A 14,579-nucleotide genomic window follows, 5' to 3' on the forward strand; every position below is an offset into this window, starting at 1 on the left:
AAAAAAAATGGCGAGAAGACCCGAAATTTAAGATTTCATCACCGCTCTATTTAATTTAGTTTATTCTATATAAGTATATGTGCATATGTATGTACATACCCTGTTTTTAGTTTTTGACGCAATTTTCATTCTTAGTAAATAGATATAACACTCTCTTTCGCCCTCTTTAAATTTCTTAAATTTTTTTCTCACAAAACAATTTCATAATAAAATACGAAACATTCTTCCAAGCATGCGCATTGAATTATTCATCAACCAAATTATTATTTGATTACATTAAATGTATAATTTCTGAACCAAAGAATGTCGCAAATGAGACATTAAACCAAAAATACAACGGTATTTTTGAAAATTTAACAACATGGAATTACCAAACATTTTTGTACTAAAATTAGATGAAAGAATTGGCAATCAAAATTCACATAAAAAATGTCTATGCAAAAATAAGCATTTTATGACGTTGATGGCAGTATATGTATGTATACTTTTGTTGCTAAAATATAAACAAAGAAATGAGAGCAGTGAGTAAGAATTCAAATGCAAAATTTGCTTAATAAAATTAACGAATTTCTCACTTACAAATAGAATTTAGAAAAATTATGCCTACTTTAATATGGTACATACATCGTAAGTATGTATGTATGTAAATACGTATAACGCAATATTATTTTGCTTTCCGTCAGCATTTCGAAATACAATACAAGAAATCGAGGGAAAAAGTGTTTACGATATTTTGTAAAATTTGGCAAACATCAGCGATTCTTAGGTGAATTTCTCAATCAGGCAGTAAAGCAATATCAACATTCACCTAATTTTCAATGTCGAATGGCACCTACATACATACATACGTACATGTCTGTATGTCCAAATAGTAGGGTGTTCGATTATTTGGCTTTTTCCCAAAAAAAACGGTTTCGAGTTAATCGAAAAAATCCAATTCTGAAATTGAGAAAAAACCGCATAAACCAGTTAACCGACTAAACAGTGAAAATGCTTATGTTGGTATGAAGTCATGACCAACAACATCAAAAAAAGTTTTTTTTTTCGAATAGCGGTCACCCCTCGGAGGTGGAGAAAATTTGTAGATTTCTCCAATTGTGTTACAACATCAAGAAACAGAACACGAATTGGAGAAGCTCGACCAAATACGTAGGCAACGTTTAAGCGCCAAACATTCATTTATTCAGGAAACGAAAATAACAGTTATTTTTTTCGATGTTATAAAAGTCCGGCTAAATATCGTAGTAGAGTAAAGTTATCAATGTTACTTTGATCCTAGGATCCCCTGGGCAAGAATCCTGGAGTCTTTTTTATTTCTCGAATTTTTGGGGTAAAGTCCAATAATAACTAAAAAAATCCGGACTTTTATTTTTTTAGACCAGTAATAACTTTTAAACTTGGCCAAATATTTTTTCAGTCTCAAATAAAGGTCCGTTCGTAATAATACACAAACCACTTATCCTACTTAAACAAATTTGGTATTAAATGTAAGAGGACTGAAATAGCTTTCTAACAGAAATATCCAAACGAAGGTTGCCACCTATTTATATATATATTTTTTAATTTAATAACATTTGTTAGGCCAAAATAAAAATCTTAACTTTTAACAGATGGCAACCCATTAAAAACCATAACAAAATATTTAAAATGTTTTATCTAATGCCATCCAGCCGTTTCCGACTGAAGAGAGGTCTCGCGCACGGTATCCGTTTTTCATTTCACCAAATTTCTAATCACCGTATACCGCTAAAAAAGTAATAACTTAAAAAAATTAAGCATCTTCAGGTCCAGTTCTTTAATTTGATATCCCATTGCATTGCAAATCCGATGACCTTAAAAAACTGCCTTCTCGTATTATTTATCTCTATATATATATATACATAGTTATACTCTTCGAATTAGTGTAACTAAAGACTCATATTTTTATATTTCATTTAACTTGTGTATAAGTTAAAAAAATTCGACTTTCAAATAGGTGGCAACCCTCTTTAACATTATTTTCTAGCTAAATTTTTTTATAACTCATTCGTTTGACATTGTAACACATGCGTATTACTATTAGCTGATAAATTAAGTTGCATTTGATTTTTAAAATACGTGGCAACTCCCCTCTATACAGTTCAGAAATTAATCCGTCTTCTAATTATTTATTTCACTTATTAAATAATTTGAATTCAACAGAAAGTCTAAAAAAAGTAAATGTTCAAACGAAACTAACGATTTTTTTCACTATTTCGTTTGAAAACCATATGGCAACCCTCTTTAAAGTTATTTTTAAACTAAAATCTTTTTCTCATTTTCGTTGTTGGTGTTTCCGACAGGGTAGGAGTGTGATTTGACAAGGGATGACGGAAAATCGTTCCACATTACATTAAAATCTTTTTATTTTTTTTTTAACTGACGATATAAATTGAATTTGATTTTTTAAACACGTGGAAACTCCTCTAAATACGTACCCATGTTTTAATAATTCATTTAACTTATTAAATAATTTGAATTAAATTTTTTTTGAGGGTGTGACCTTCTTCAAAGATTTCCAAGTTCAAAAGATTCCTGGTAAAGGTCTCGTTTTGGGCCCATATTTGAATATTTCATATAATTTGCGGATAAGTTAAAAAAATTCGACTTTTAAAAAGGTTGCAACGCTCTTCAAAATATTTTGAAATACTACGTCCTTACGTCTGTCACCTATATGGTTATAAATATTTCAATTACCTTAGTTCAAATTGAATTTGAGTTTTTCAACAGGCCGCAACCCTCCTACATGTACTTAAGAAATAAAGAATTTTCAAAAGCATTTTCGTTGATACCCATATTGCAATAACTCATTATTATTAAATAATTCCAATTAAATTTTTTAACAGGTGGCAGCTCCTGTTTGAAATTCTAACGAACAGTGCATATCTGATGACCTGGACAAAAAATTGCTTCGCGTATTATATAGATTTTAAAAAAATATATAAATAGGTAGACACCTTCGTTAAGATACTTCTGCTTGAAAGCTATTTGAGTCCTCTTTCATTTGGTACCAAATTTGTTTGATTTGGATACGCTTTGTTAATTATCAGGAAAGGACTTTTATTTCGGACTTAAGAAATATTTGGCCAAGTTTAACTGTTATAACTGGTCTAAATAAATAAAAGCCCGGATTGGCCGTTTATTTTATTCCAAATAAAATGAAAGATATCTTTTTTCAAAATTTTTTTTAAATTTTTTTTTATTTTATTATAAAAGTTATAAAGGTCCGGGTCCCTGATTTATTGTAATCAAATATGATATACTGTTCATCCCCAAATGACCTAGGATAGTTTGTTTTAAAACAATTTAGGCGTTTCTGTTAAACTGGAAAAGCCTTGTAAACTTCGAAAAACTCTAAGTTCGAAATTTGTATGAAATGAAAAAAACCGGTTTGTTCGATAAAAAAATCAGACTTTTTCGGTTTTCGAAAAATCAAGATTAAAAAAAAAATATAGATGGCCAAAGAAACCGGTGGAAACCGGTTTGGAAAAACCGAGTCAATCACCTTATTAGTCAGTCACATATGCATGTATGCAACGTACAATATAGGACAGGGCTGGCGAAGCTAAGGCACGCGTGCCATCGATGGCAAGCAACTAAATAATTTGGGCACGGTATTAAATGAGGACTCAATTCCTTAATTACTAGTAGTAGTATTTATTACCTAATCGACACAACAGGTCAGGAGAGCCAAAAATACAAACAGTAACCAACAAAATCCACATAAGACATTCGATTATTGAGTTCTATTGCATCATTCATCAATAAGCTCTGTGCGCAAAGCATGGCTTCGCCTCGTGATATAACTTGGTGATATAACTAACGGGTGTAGTTCTCAAAAATAATGAATCTCACATCTTCGCAGGCATTAAATAAACGAAGGGTTGAGGCTGATACGTGGCTTTCAAAATTGGTTGTTTTTACGGATATGCGCCAGTATTTAAATTATTTGAACGTAAAGCTTCAAGGCTCTAATAAAACTGTTATAATTATGATGCATAGATCTAATTCGCGCTGTTTAGGCTAAACTGAAAGTTATGGGGAAAGATATTATAGTCGAAATAAAGTTGATTCTCAATTTAGTACCATCTTTTTTTTGGCAGCTATTACATTAATAATTATGTCAAAAAGCTGCAACTAACTTTAGTGTCGTCTTTATATGGTCCATTGTTTAGAAAAATTGCAAATGTTTGCCAAACTTAACAAATTTAAAATCAGATTTTAATTTAGATAAAAACCGACAAATCAAGTGTCACTGAAGAGTTTTCTTTAGTAATATTTAAATTCTTTCATCAACGAATTTTCATCGAGGTTTTCTGAATTCAAGGAGTTATCAGAAACACTCAAATTTATTATGTATCCTGATGTGACTTCGGCAGGGTGCAATAGCGCCTTGTGAAATAAAGCCTTTAAGGCCTTATTACACTATTGAAAGTGAAATAAGGCCTTTATTTCAAAAAAGGCTTTATTACACTTCGAAAGAGAAATAAAGCCTTAAAGGCCTTATTGCCCTTTCATTTTTTTTAATGAAACAATAATATTCTAATTCTTTTTGTATTTTATTGAATAGTTACACACAAATTTCACGTTAAGCAAAGTTAATAGAACATAAATAATTCAGAAAAAGAATTTCATATTAACAAAAATTAATAGAACATTAATAATTCAACAAAAAATTTTCATATTAAGAAAAATTAATGGAATATTAATAATTCAAAAAAAGAACCCCAAATCAAAATAAACGAAAGAAAATTAGACAAAAATGTTTTTGGCTTCTTGAACAATGGTCCGACACACTGGACATAAAGTTGACACAGAATTCCTTTTTTTTTCCGCGTCCAATTTTTCATAACAATCACTGCAAATCTTAAAATGACTACATGGCAATAACAATATATTTCTTTGTTTTTCATAACAAATAATGCATGTCAAAGTATTTTCAATGGTGCAAGGCAGGACAGATGGTAAGGTATCAATTATTGGATCAACCTCATCATTCTCAACACCTGTCGTCGTCGTTATACTATCCTGTTCCAGAATCGCGTTCAAAGACACCTCATTATATAAGTTATAACTTAACTGGCTAAGACAGTCGTTCACACTGATTATACCATTTTCCAAATTTCTTAAGATAGTTTTAATCAAATTTTCTCGCGTTTTTTGCCTTTTTAATTTTGCTACACATATTGAAATACTGCCGTCCAATGATTTTTTAAAATCAATTGATTTTGTCACATCTACATCTAGTAAATGGTCTATGAATTTATAAAAACTTCCGTTTTTCGAAAGGTATTTACCCAATTGCCCATGGAACGATTCTATTAAGCTTGTAGTTTTAATGGATTCGTTATAAACGGAGAATTTTGATGCGCCTTCCTAAAAAGAAAGAAGTCATATATGTACATACATATGTTATTTCTTAAAACGGGAGTGTTAAATATTTTATGGAATATACCTTTTTAATCCACTGTCTCTCGAAATATGCTATGAATTGTTCAAAAATGCTATTTAAATTATAACTCAAAGCCTGATTTTTCAGATTTTGATATCGAATTAATATATCGTCCGGTTTTAACAGCGGTAATATTAGAAATTTGCGAAACAATTTTTTCGCATCATTATCTTTATTTAATTTTGCCATGAAGTTAGGAAGTTTTGAAGCATTCCTTCGAACAGCTTGTGTAAAATGAAACCAACATGTCTTTAATTTTGTTTGTGGATAAATCTGTGACAATGCTTTTCTTAAGCCATACTCAAAATCCGTGGTGAATGTTGTGGGCTTCATGTCAAAAATATTACTTTGGATGTATTGTAGTACATGGATATATGCATTCAAAGATTTGTTTGACATTAAAATGTAGATAAAAGGAAATGTCTGAAAAAAAGATATACATATATTAATTTAACCGCAACAATATTTAAAAAAAATATACTTACATGTTCATTATGAGCAATATGAAATATTAGCAGCTGTTTAAAGCTATTGGAACTACTTATCGGTGCTACACCAAAAGTCCCATCTATTAAATAATGGCGTGGTTCGCCGCCAGTAGACATATCCATTATTGAGTTACACATTGTAGGGGACACAAAAATTGAGTAACCGAAATCCTCTTCAATCACCGTACCACGATAGAATGGCAAATCATTGTCATATTTTGAATTTGTATAATTCTTGCGAATTTCTGGGTTTTCAAAAATTGAAATTATGTCATGGAAATTTTGAGGTGTTTTTGGCAAGGCTTCCGATTTTATGTTTATTAATTGCCTTCGCATTTTCCCAAATGCAACCAAATGAGCAGACTCTTTAGCCTTTTTGCAATTCTCATCATACACTTGACGAACACTTGATCTTTTCAATGACATTCTATTAGCGCATTCGAATTTAATAGAATTAATTAAACTTAATTTCTTTATAAATTCATTTTGGGCCTCATGGTTGTGCACTAAGTTTTTATTTGTTTTACGGCAATGTATTGCATTGTTCAAATCCACGGCAATATTGACGGGACATCCATTTTGATAACAATTATAATATTTTGTATTATTTTGAGAATATTTAAATTTATAAATTTGTCCCTCTGTTGGAATATGTAATAATTTGCTGGTTTTCCTCAAACCCGGAATTATATTATAAACAAGTATATCATCACTTTTCATTTTCACGATTTTGAAGAATTAATTGAACAACACACGTGGTTTAACAACCCTGCCAACCAGCGCTAGGCAAGGTGAAAACAAAATCACAAACTAGTGCTGTGCAAATCCAAAAATTACTGTGGGTAAAAGGAGGCATCGAAATACCAACGCATAGTTCGATAAACTCGATAGTTCTATAATTTCCAACTCTAGTTAGCAGCTTTCAACATGGGTAGAAAAGGCTCCCCGCTGAACAAAATTATCCAGCATTCTTACCAGAACGCTATCCAGCGATTCCCTAAGAAATTATCCGAAGATGGTTAGCAGGGAAATGACTGAACGCGACATTATAACACAGTTTAGTAAACGAAATGCTGTTATCAACAACAACAAAAACAAAAAATTTAACAGTGTAACAAGAGTATCAAAAACGGAAAAAAAACAAAAAAAATTAAAACTACTCAGGGAATAAAGATGACGATGTTATTGTATTACAATAACAAGGAAGAAATAATTATATGTTGTTTAGTTTTTAAGAAAAATGTGTTCTATTTAATGTAAAATAGTACAATTTTGATCACAATAAATCATAAATATAAAAAATTATGCACGTGTGTTCTTCAATTATTTACTTAAAATCGTGAAAATGGTCCGGTGGATGGCCGTGGGCGCGGGCCGCGGGCGCGGGCGGCGGCGCGGATGTGCGCGGACGCACGAACCGGCGGACGCGGATGGGAGCGGGGGCGGACGCACAGCCGGAAATCAAATCTTCGTGATAACCCCAATCATATCGGTAGTTGGTTGTCACTTATGTTTAATAAAAAAAAAATAAGGCTTTATTGCACAATTGGGTAAATTTTCATAAAGGCTTTATTTCACTTTCGAAGTGTAATAAAGCCTTTTTTGAAATAAAGGCCTTATTTCACTTTCAATAGTGTAATAAGGCCTTAAAGGGCTTATTTCGCAAGGCGCTATTGCACCCCGCCGTGACTTCACTTAATAAACTGAACTTGTTTAAATTTTTTGATAATACTAAAATTTTTGAAGTTTGGAATATAATTCCAGACATATTAGATATCGGCGGAAGCAGGCGTTTTCACACAAGTTACACAGATCCATTTAAGAGGCGCTTAATTCGTTTTTTAGTTTATTTTTTCAAGATTAAATGTCAAACAATGTTTCCAAGAACATTGATAAGTCCTGACTTCTTTTTGGCACGTCATGGCTACATTGAATAATTCTTTGGAAATAATGGAACGTGTACGTATAAAGGTGCGCCGGCCCTGATATAGGAGATACCTGTAGCACAAAACAGATGTTCGTTTTTTTACTAGTTCTTGAATAAAAAAATTAATAGCTGATTACAAAACTACTTTTAGCAAACCTTCTGTTGCTCTTTAAAAAAACTTTCTATTTTTATTTTAATAGTTCCCATGACTTAAAATTACATTCAACATATCCATTAAAACAAGTTAAAAAAGTTAAAACCATAACTAAATATTAAAATCGTACTTCAGACTAGTCATATTCAGACCAGCTGTGACTTGCAGTATCGCGCGATCAGACTCGTTGTGCACCTACTAAAAGCCTGATTATAGCCACTTAACTTAACTTAACGGAACGTAGAACTTAGAGAATCAAAATGAAACAGATTTCGACGCGCCATTAAGTTACGTTAGGTTTCGGCTGTTCAATTATAAACAACACCCATTTAACAGAATTTTGAAGAGAGAGCCGTAAGTTACGTTAAGTTGCCACAATCAGACCATAATGCTCGGTCAAGTTTGAGGTAGGCCAATCTTAGTGGTTCTATTGAAGCCAACTATGTAGGCATTTCTGCTTCTAATTTCAAAACCACAAATTTTTATAAAATTAATAATAAATTAATAAAAAAAAATAAATTAAAAAAAAAAATAAATGTTTACTGCTGGGTAAAGTGTAAAACACAGGCGTATGCATGCTTTTATTTCAAAATCACTTCATTGCTGTAGCAGTGTTTATATTCATAGCTCTTATAAGGTCTTCGAACTTTAAGAAATCTTATAAATACATACATACACACTTACATAGCTAAATACAATACTATGTACAGCTTTTGGTGCCTCCTCCCACGACTAGGCAGATGCCAAGAGATGGCGAGAAACTGTGCGAAAGGCAACATTTTAATAGCGTTTGGTAGCATTAGTAATCAAATGCACTTGAAACTTATTTTATTTTTGGTTTTCACCAAGGACCTTTTTGTTTTTCGTACAAACAGGCAGACATACTATACATACATATGTATACATGTATAGGTACTATGTATGTACATATGTACATTAGAAAATTGGGCGTTTTTATTTATTTGTTGTAATTCACGTTGCTTATTGCCTCTTACCGCATCGCATTTCGACACCTGACAACAATTTTTTTCAATGCCAATGGTGTGATACAAATGCCGATTCCGCATTTGTTGATTTTATAATTTTTGTTTGCCTTTTTAATTTACTATTTTATTACGCCTTTTCACGCTCTTTGCAAAGTGTTGCTATTTACATTTCCTAAGCTTTTTGTTATATTTGATTCAGTTCTGCTTAAGAAAATTCTTCCCTTTCGATTGTGAAATACGTGGCCTTTGCGTAAACTATTAAATAAATATTGATAAAGTATTTAAATATTTTTTTTTAGTTTGATATAAATTATTTAGATTGGGTTCTGATTGCTAGTAAACAGTGGATTTTTTGTTAATGAAGTTTTGTGAAAAAGTAAGTAAAAGTTAAGTAGGACCAACAAAAAATTTGTTGCTCAAGAATGAGTAAATATGTAGTGCGTACATGCTAATACTTATTTCTTATGCAATAAAATAATATTTTAGTCATCCAGCACTTAACCCTTTCACGACTAAAGGGACAATAATTTAAAATCATTTATCCGTTTTATTATTTATGAAATCTTCTATCTGTCCCAATACAAGTTATGGGTTTTATTTATGATAAAATCTCCCAAAACATATTTACTCTGTTATATCTGGTACCACTGGTGAAGTTTGCGAGCACATGTTTAGAAATTTCGGCGATCTGGCAGGACAAAAGGTGACAAAAAAGTATGTTTTGCAATAGCCCTTTTGTTTAGAAATAGATAGTACGTAGATATTTTCCAATTCTGTTTGAATTTTATTGAATACAATTTTGGGATATATTATCCCAGTTTGTGTTTTACGTGGGACTTATTTATACCAATACGTGTTTCCCAGATGTCGAAGAAAAGGTACCCGGCAGAAGAGGTGGCAGATATACTGTATGAAAGCTCTGATTGTGAAGATTTTAGCCCATCTGACAGCAGCTATGAGCCATCGCTCGACGCTGAAAACATAACACTAAATAAAGCCACTACTGCAGAAGATGAAAGCAATGTTTCCTATTTTGAATATGACGACGAAGAAGCTGCCGATAAAATAAATGCGAATATGGATGAGGAAGAATAGTCATTACGCGAATGAAGCACTTGCCATGGCCATCTGAACTAACCTCACATAACCTCACGAATCATAAGTAACCACATCGTTTTAGGCAATAAAAAAATTTATTTAGTTGTGTTTTTTTACATTACAGCGACAATGTGAAATACGCCCTTTTAATATAGTATTAACGATATGTTGAAAATTTGCGTTCATTCGCCTCAAAATATCAAAACACTTTGAGCGCATGGAATGGAACAACAGAACAGATTTGATGGCTTTAAGTCACATGTCACTTCATTGCGGACGGCAAATTAAAAACAGCTGTGCTGTCGACTAATCCCTTAAAATGATGACACCAACCTTTCGGGAGAGAGTATTGCAAGCTCCATACGCCACGTGCTGACTGAATGGAAAATCTTTGATAAAGTGACAATAGTAACTGATAATGCACAGAGCATGGTCAAGGCATGCAGACTGTTGGAAAAATATCACCTTCCTTGTTTTGCGTATAGCCTAAATTTAGTTATGCAAGATGTTTTATCACATGATAATTTAAAGGAACTTATTTAAAAATGTAAAAAAAAGTTGGCTTTTTTCAAAAGCAGTTTCATTGCATATGCAAAGTTTCGTGTTGCACAAGGCGAAAAAAATCCGTTGTGCCTGGTGCAGGAAGTCATAACGCGATGGAATAGCGCATACAAAATGATAAATCGGATACTTGCAAATAAAGATGCAATTACATCTGTCATTCTAAAGACACACAAAGCGCCTAACATCGTTAACGCCGATGAAATAGAGCTTTTGGAGGATCTTGATGTTCTATTTTACCAAATGGACGATGCTACAAAAAGAGTATCAGCTGGCAATACTGGGACGATCTCATTGATTTTGCCAATTATCTACGGCCTTTTTAGTAACATCAACGGATCCATTAAAAACATGAAAACTGAAAAAGGAACTGTTATTGCAAACTTTCTGTTAGACCGCCTCAGGGGAAGAATTGTGCCATATGAAAACCGCAGCTCTGTGAGAAAAGCCACTCTCTTAGATGCTCGCTTCAAAAGAGAAGCATTTAGATCTGCTTCCAATGCAGAAGCTTCCGCAAAACTCTTGCAGGGTGAACTTGCTGCAATGGAGTTGTCGAATCCAGTTGACTACACTGATCCTTCGGTTTCAACACTACCATAGACTGCCGACTCAACACAATTAGGAAAACGAGATATATTTGGGTTTTTAAAGAAAAACCGTGAAGACAAAATAAAGTCTCAACGTGTTGACACAATTTTGACAATGAGACAGTATTTTGAGGATGTAAATATACCTACGGATAGTGATCCTCTTGAATACTGCCTGGTAACTATAAAGGGCATTATTGTTTTGGAACATTATAAACAAAAAAAACTTGTTTAGATGTCCGAACCAAATATTAAATTCTTAAAAGAATGCGCTAATAAGTACCTTATTATTCTTGCAAGCTCAACAGAGTCAGAGCGTACGTTTAGTAAGGCAGGCTACATAGCCAGCGACAGGCGATCGTCGCTAAAACCTAAGAATTTAAATATGCTAATATTTTTAAATAAAAATCAATGGCTGTTAAATCAATAATATTGATATTATCATGATCTCATAAATATAAAGCTCCTTTACACTTACCTTAACCCGCAAAAAGCCAATTTTGGTTCTCGTGAAATTTTTTTAGTTAGTTTAAGAAAAATAAATGAATACACTGTTTTGTTTTGAACTTTCTAAATTAAACTTTGCTTTATTTTGAATTCTTTTAATACTTAATTAGTTTAAACATAAATTAAAAGTTATATTGTTTCGACTTTTATATCCGTCTAATTTATTATGTGTAAATAAAATAATATTTGTGCACCTCTTTTCCTTTAACGGGTCACCCTACTGAAACCATCGATATTATCGATGGTTGTCTACAAAACTATCGAAAACCATCGATGGAGCCACTATCGATGGTTTTGCAGCACTAATGGCTTATGGTACCAACAGCTAAAAAATCTAATTACAAGCTATTCATTACAGGTGAACCTTTCCAAGAAGTCACCCGGGAACTATGCAGATTTGAGACCTTTATCGACCGTGATTCCAATAACTCAAACTATTATAAAGAACAGGGTACCTTTTTAACAAAATAACAAGATTTTAAACTAATTCTGCTGGCAGCCACGACTTTCAAACCAGAATTTTCTTCGAAATCTTAATTCCTAGAAAATAACAATTTATTTGCCATATCCACCTATTCACAACCTCGCTATAAGCAGACAATTTTCAAACCAGTCAAAGAAGACAGTATTAAAAATGAATTACAAAAACTAAGATCGAAAAACCGCTGTTGACGTAACAGGTTCTACAAATTGGAACACAACGGTGTTTAAACAACGATCTTGCCATGACGCTAGATTGTGAAGATGAAAGTCGGGAGGATATATCCGACATTTGCAGCCCCGATCAATTCTCAAAAAGGAATTATTGCACCGCAATAAAAAAAAATAAATATAATTGAAAGTCCTCTCAACTGGTGCAGTCTCAATCGAAAAGAATTTACAATTTTGTCAAGTTTCAAGTTTGATTTACGACCCGTTAGGAACTAGGCTGTAACCCGAAAAGGCAGCAAAATTACACTTTCTAAAATACAATGTTCCAATTTTTTCATTTAAGTACTAAATAAAAAAAAAAAAAAAACATTATTAAAACTTACTAAATTCCACATTCGCAACATCCCTAGTACGGCTTATGGGGAAAGAATCGGCCGATGCCGATTCCACAAAAAATTATAAATAAACGTATTAATTCATAAAATCAGTTAATTTTTATTTTTATTTTATTTATTTATTTATTTTTTTTTCGGAGTTACAGAAAACAAAAGAAAACAAATAATTGAATTAATTGGCTTTTTTATGCAACATTACATACACATGTATGTACATATATATATGTATGTCTAAAAATATATGTAGGTACATATATCACATTTATATACATTATATAAAACACTTTTTTATATGGGTGCTAAGCAACAAATATTTAGGAACATAAAATTTCATTTCGTTTTGTACTAAAATACACTATTTTGCACTGAATGCATTGTACATACATATAGCGTTCCACAAAATAAAAGAACTGCGACATTTTGACTGGTTTTGGCATTTGGCATTAGTCTTTTGTCTTTTGTTTATTTAATGTTTATTAAATATTTTTATATAAAAGTCTAGATGGTATACAACAAACACCATATAAATTCAGATTTCAAACTTTATACAAAAATTAGAAAAATTCTGCGTATTTTCACCAATATTTCAAACTTTTTAATCAGAATTTTGTATGCTGTCTTGTAGACCATTTAATTGTAGTACAGTGATTCCCAAAGTGGTCCAAATTGACCTCCAGGGGTCCACGGGAGTCTCGACGGCGGTCTACGTTGGTGTGAAAATGACAAGTCCATTTGCCCATCCTGTCTTGAAGAGGATGAGACGGTGGTACACGTTTTGTGCTTCTTGCTTGTTTGGTTGTTTGCCATTGATTTTTCTAGACTCGTTCTTTTCTCCGCTGTCAGTTTCTGAATTAAAAGTTTGTCTTAGCCGTTTTGTTGTTTTAAGTTTTCTATTTTAAACATGTGGGCTCGAAATGCTTTTAAAAAATTGAACTCCTCAGAGCGAGAGAGTATTTTGATGGATTTACTAGCTCAATTTTTTCAAAACCTGCAAGTATGTAAGCACATTATTTTAATAAATAGAAATGAAAAATAATAGAAAGAAAATATTTTAGTTTTATTTTGGTCACTCCGAGTTTAGTTTTTCAATTCACCCGCGATGCAAATTTATATAGTTAGATCTTATCTTCACATTTAATTTTTCTACGAGCTCTGGGAATATTTAGAAATGTAGCAGTAGAGGTCCACCGAAACCAGTAAATTTTTGAAAGGGGTCTACGCCAAAAAAAAACTTTGAGAATCTCTGTTCTAGTATAATGAAGTGCAAGTTTCAACCTGCTATAAAATCCTGTTAATTTTTGGCACTTTTTTTTTTGCTGGCAGTGTCCTCCATATAAAAGAAAATTGTCGACTATACTTTTGTATGGAAAAAACGTGAAACACCTTCAACCAAAAAAAAAAATGCTATTTTGTGCGCTGGCAGCAAATGTTTTTTGATGCCGATGCCGATTAATCGGTCGGACTCTAATAAATACTATATATTCATTTTTTATTATTTATTTGTTAACTATTGGTTTGGTTTATAAATACATAGATGAATTACATTTAAAAATAAAATAAACAGAAAGACCAGCAGTATATCGAAATACATTTAAGTTTTGTGTGTGTGTTTTTTTTTATAAATAAGGAGATATCTATGGGTCGGAAATTTCGGGCTAAATCGGAGAATTTCATTGTCGGAATCGGGGAATTCTCAAAAATGAATTGGCTATCCTGATACATACATACATATGTTGCCCAATGCGATCTACTCCA

The sequence above is a fragment of the Rhagoletis pomonella genome, unplaced genomic scaffold (assembly GCF_013731165.1).
Source record: "Rhagoletis pomonella isolate Grant_MI unplaced genomic scaffold, Rhpom_1.0 Rhpom_scaffold_00005, whole genome shotgun sequence".
Lineage (NCBI taxonomy): Eukaryota > Metazoa > Arthropoda > Insecta > Diptera > Tephritidae > Rhagoletis > Rhagoletis pomonella.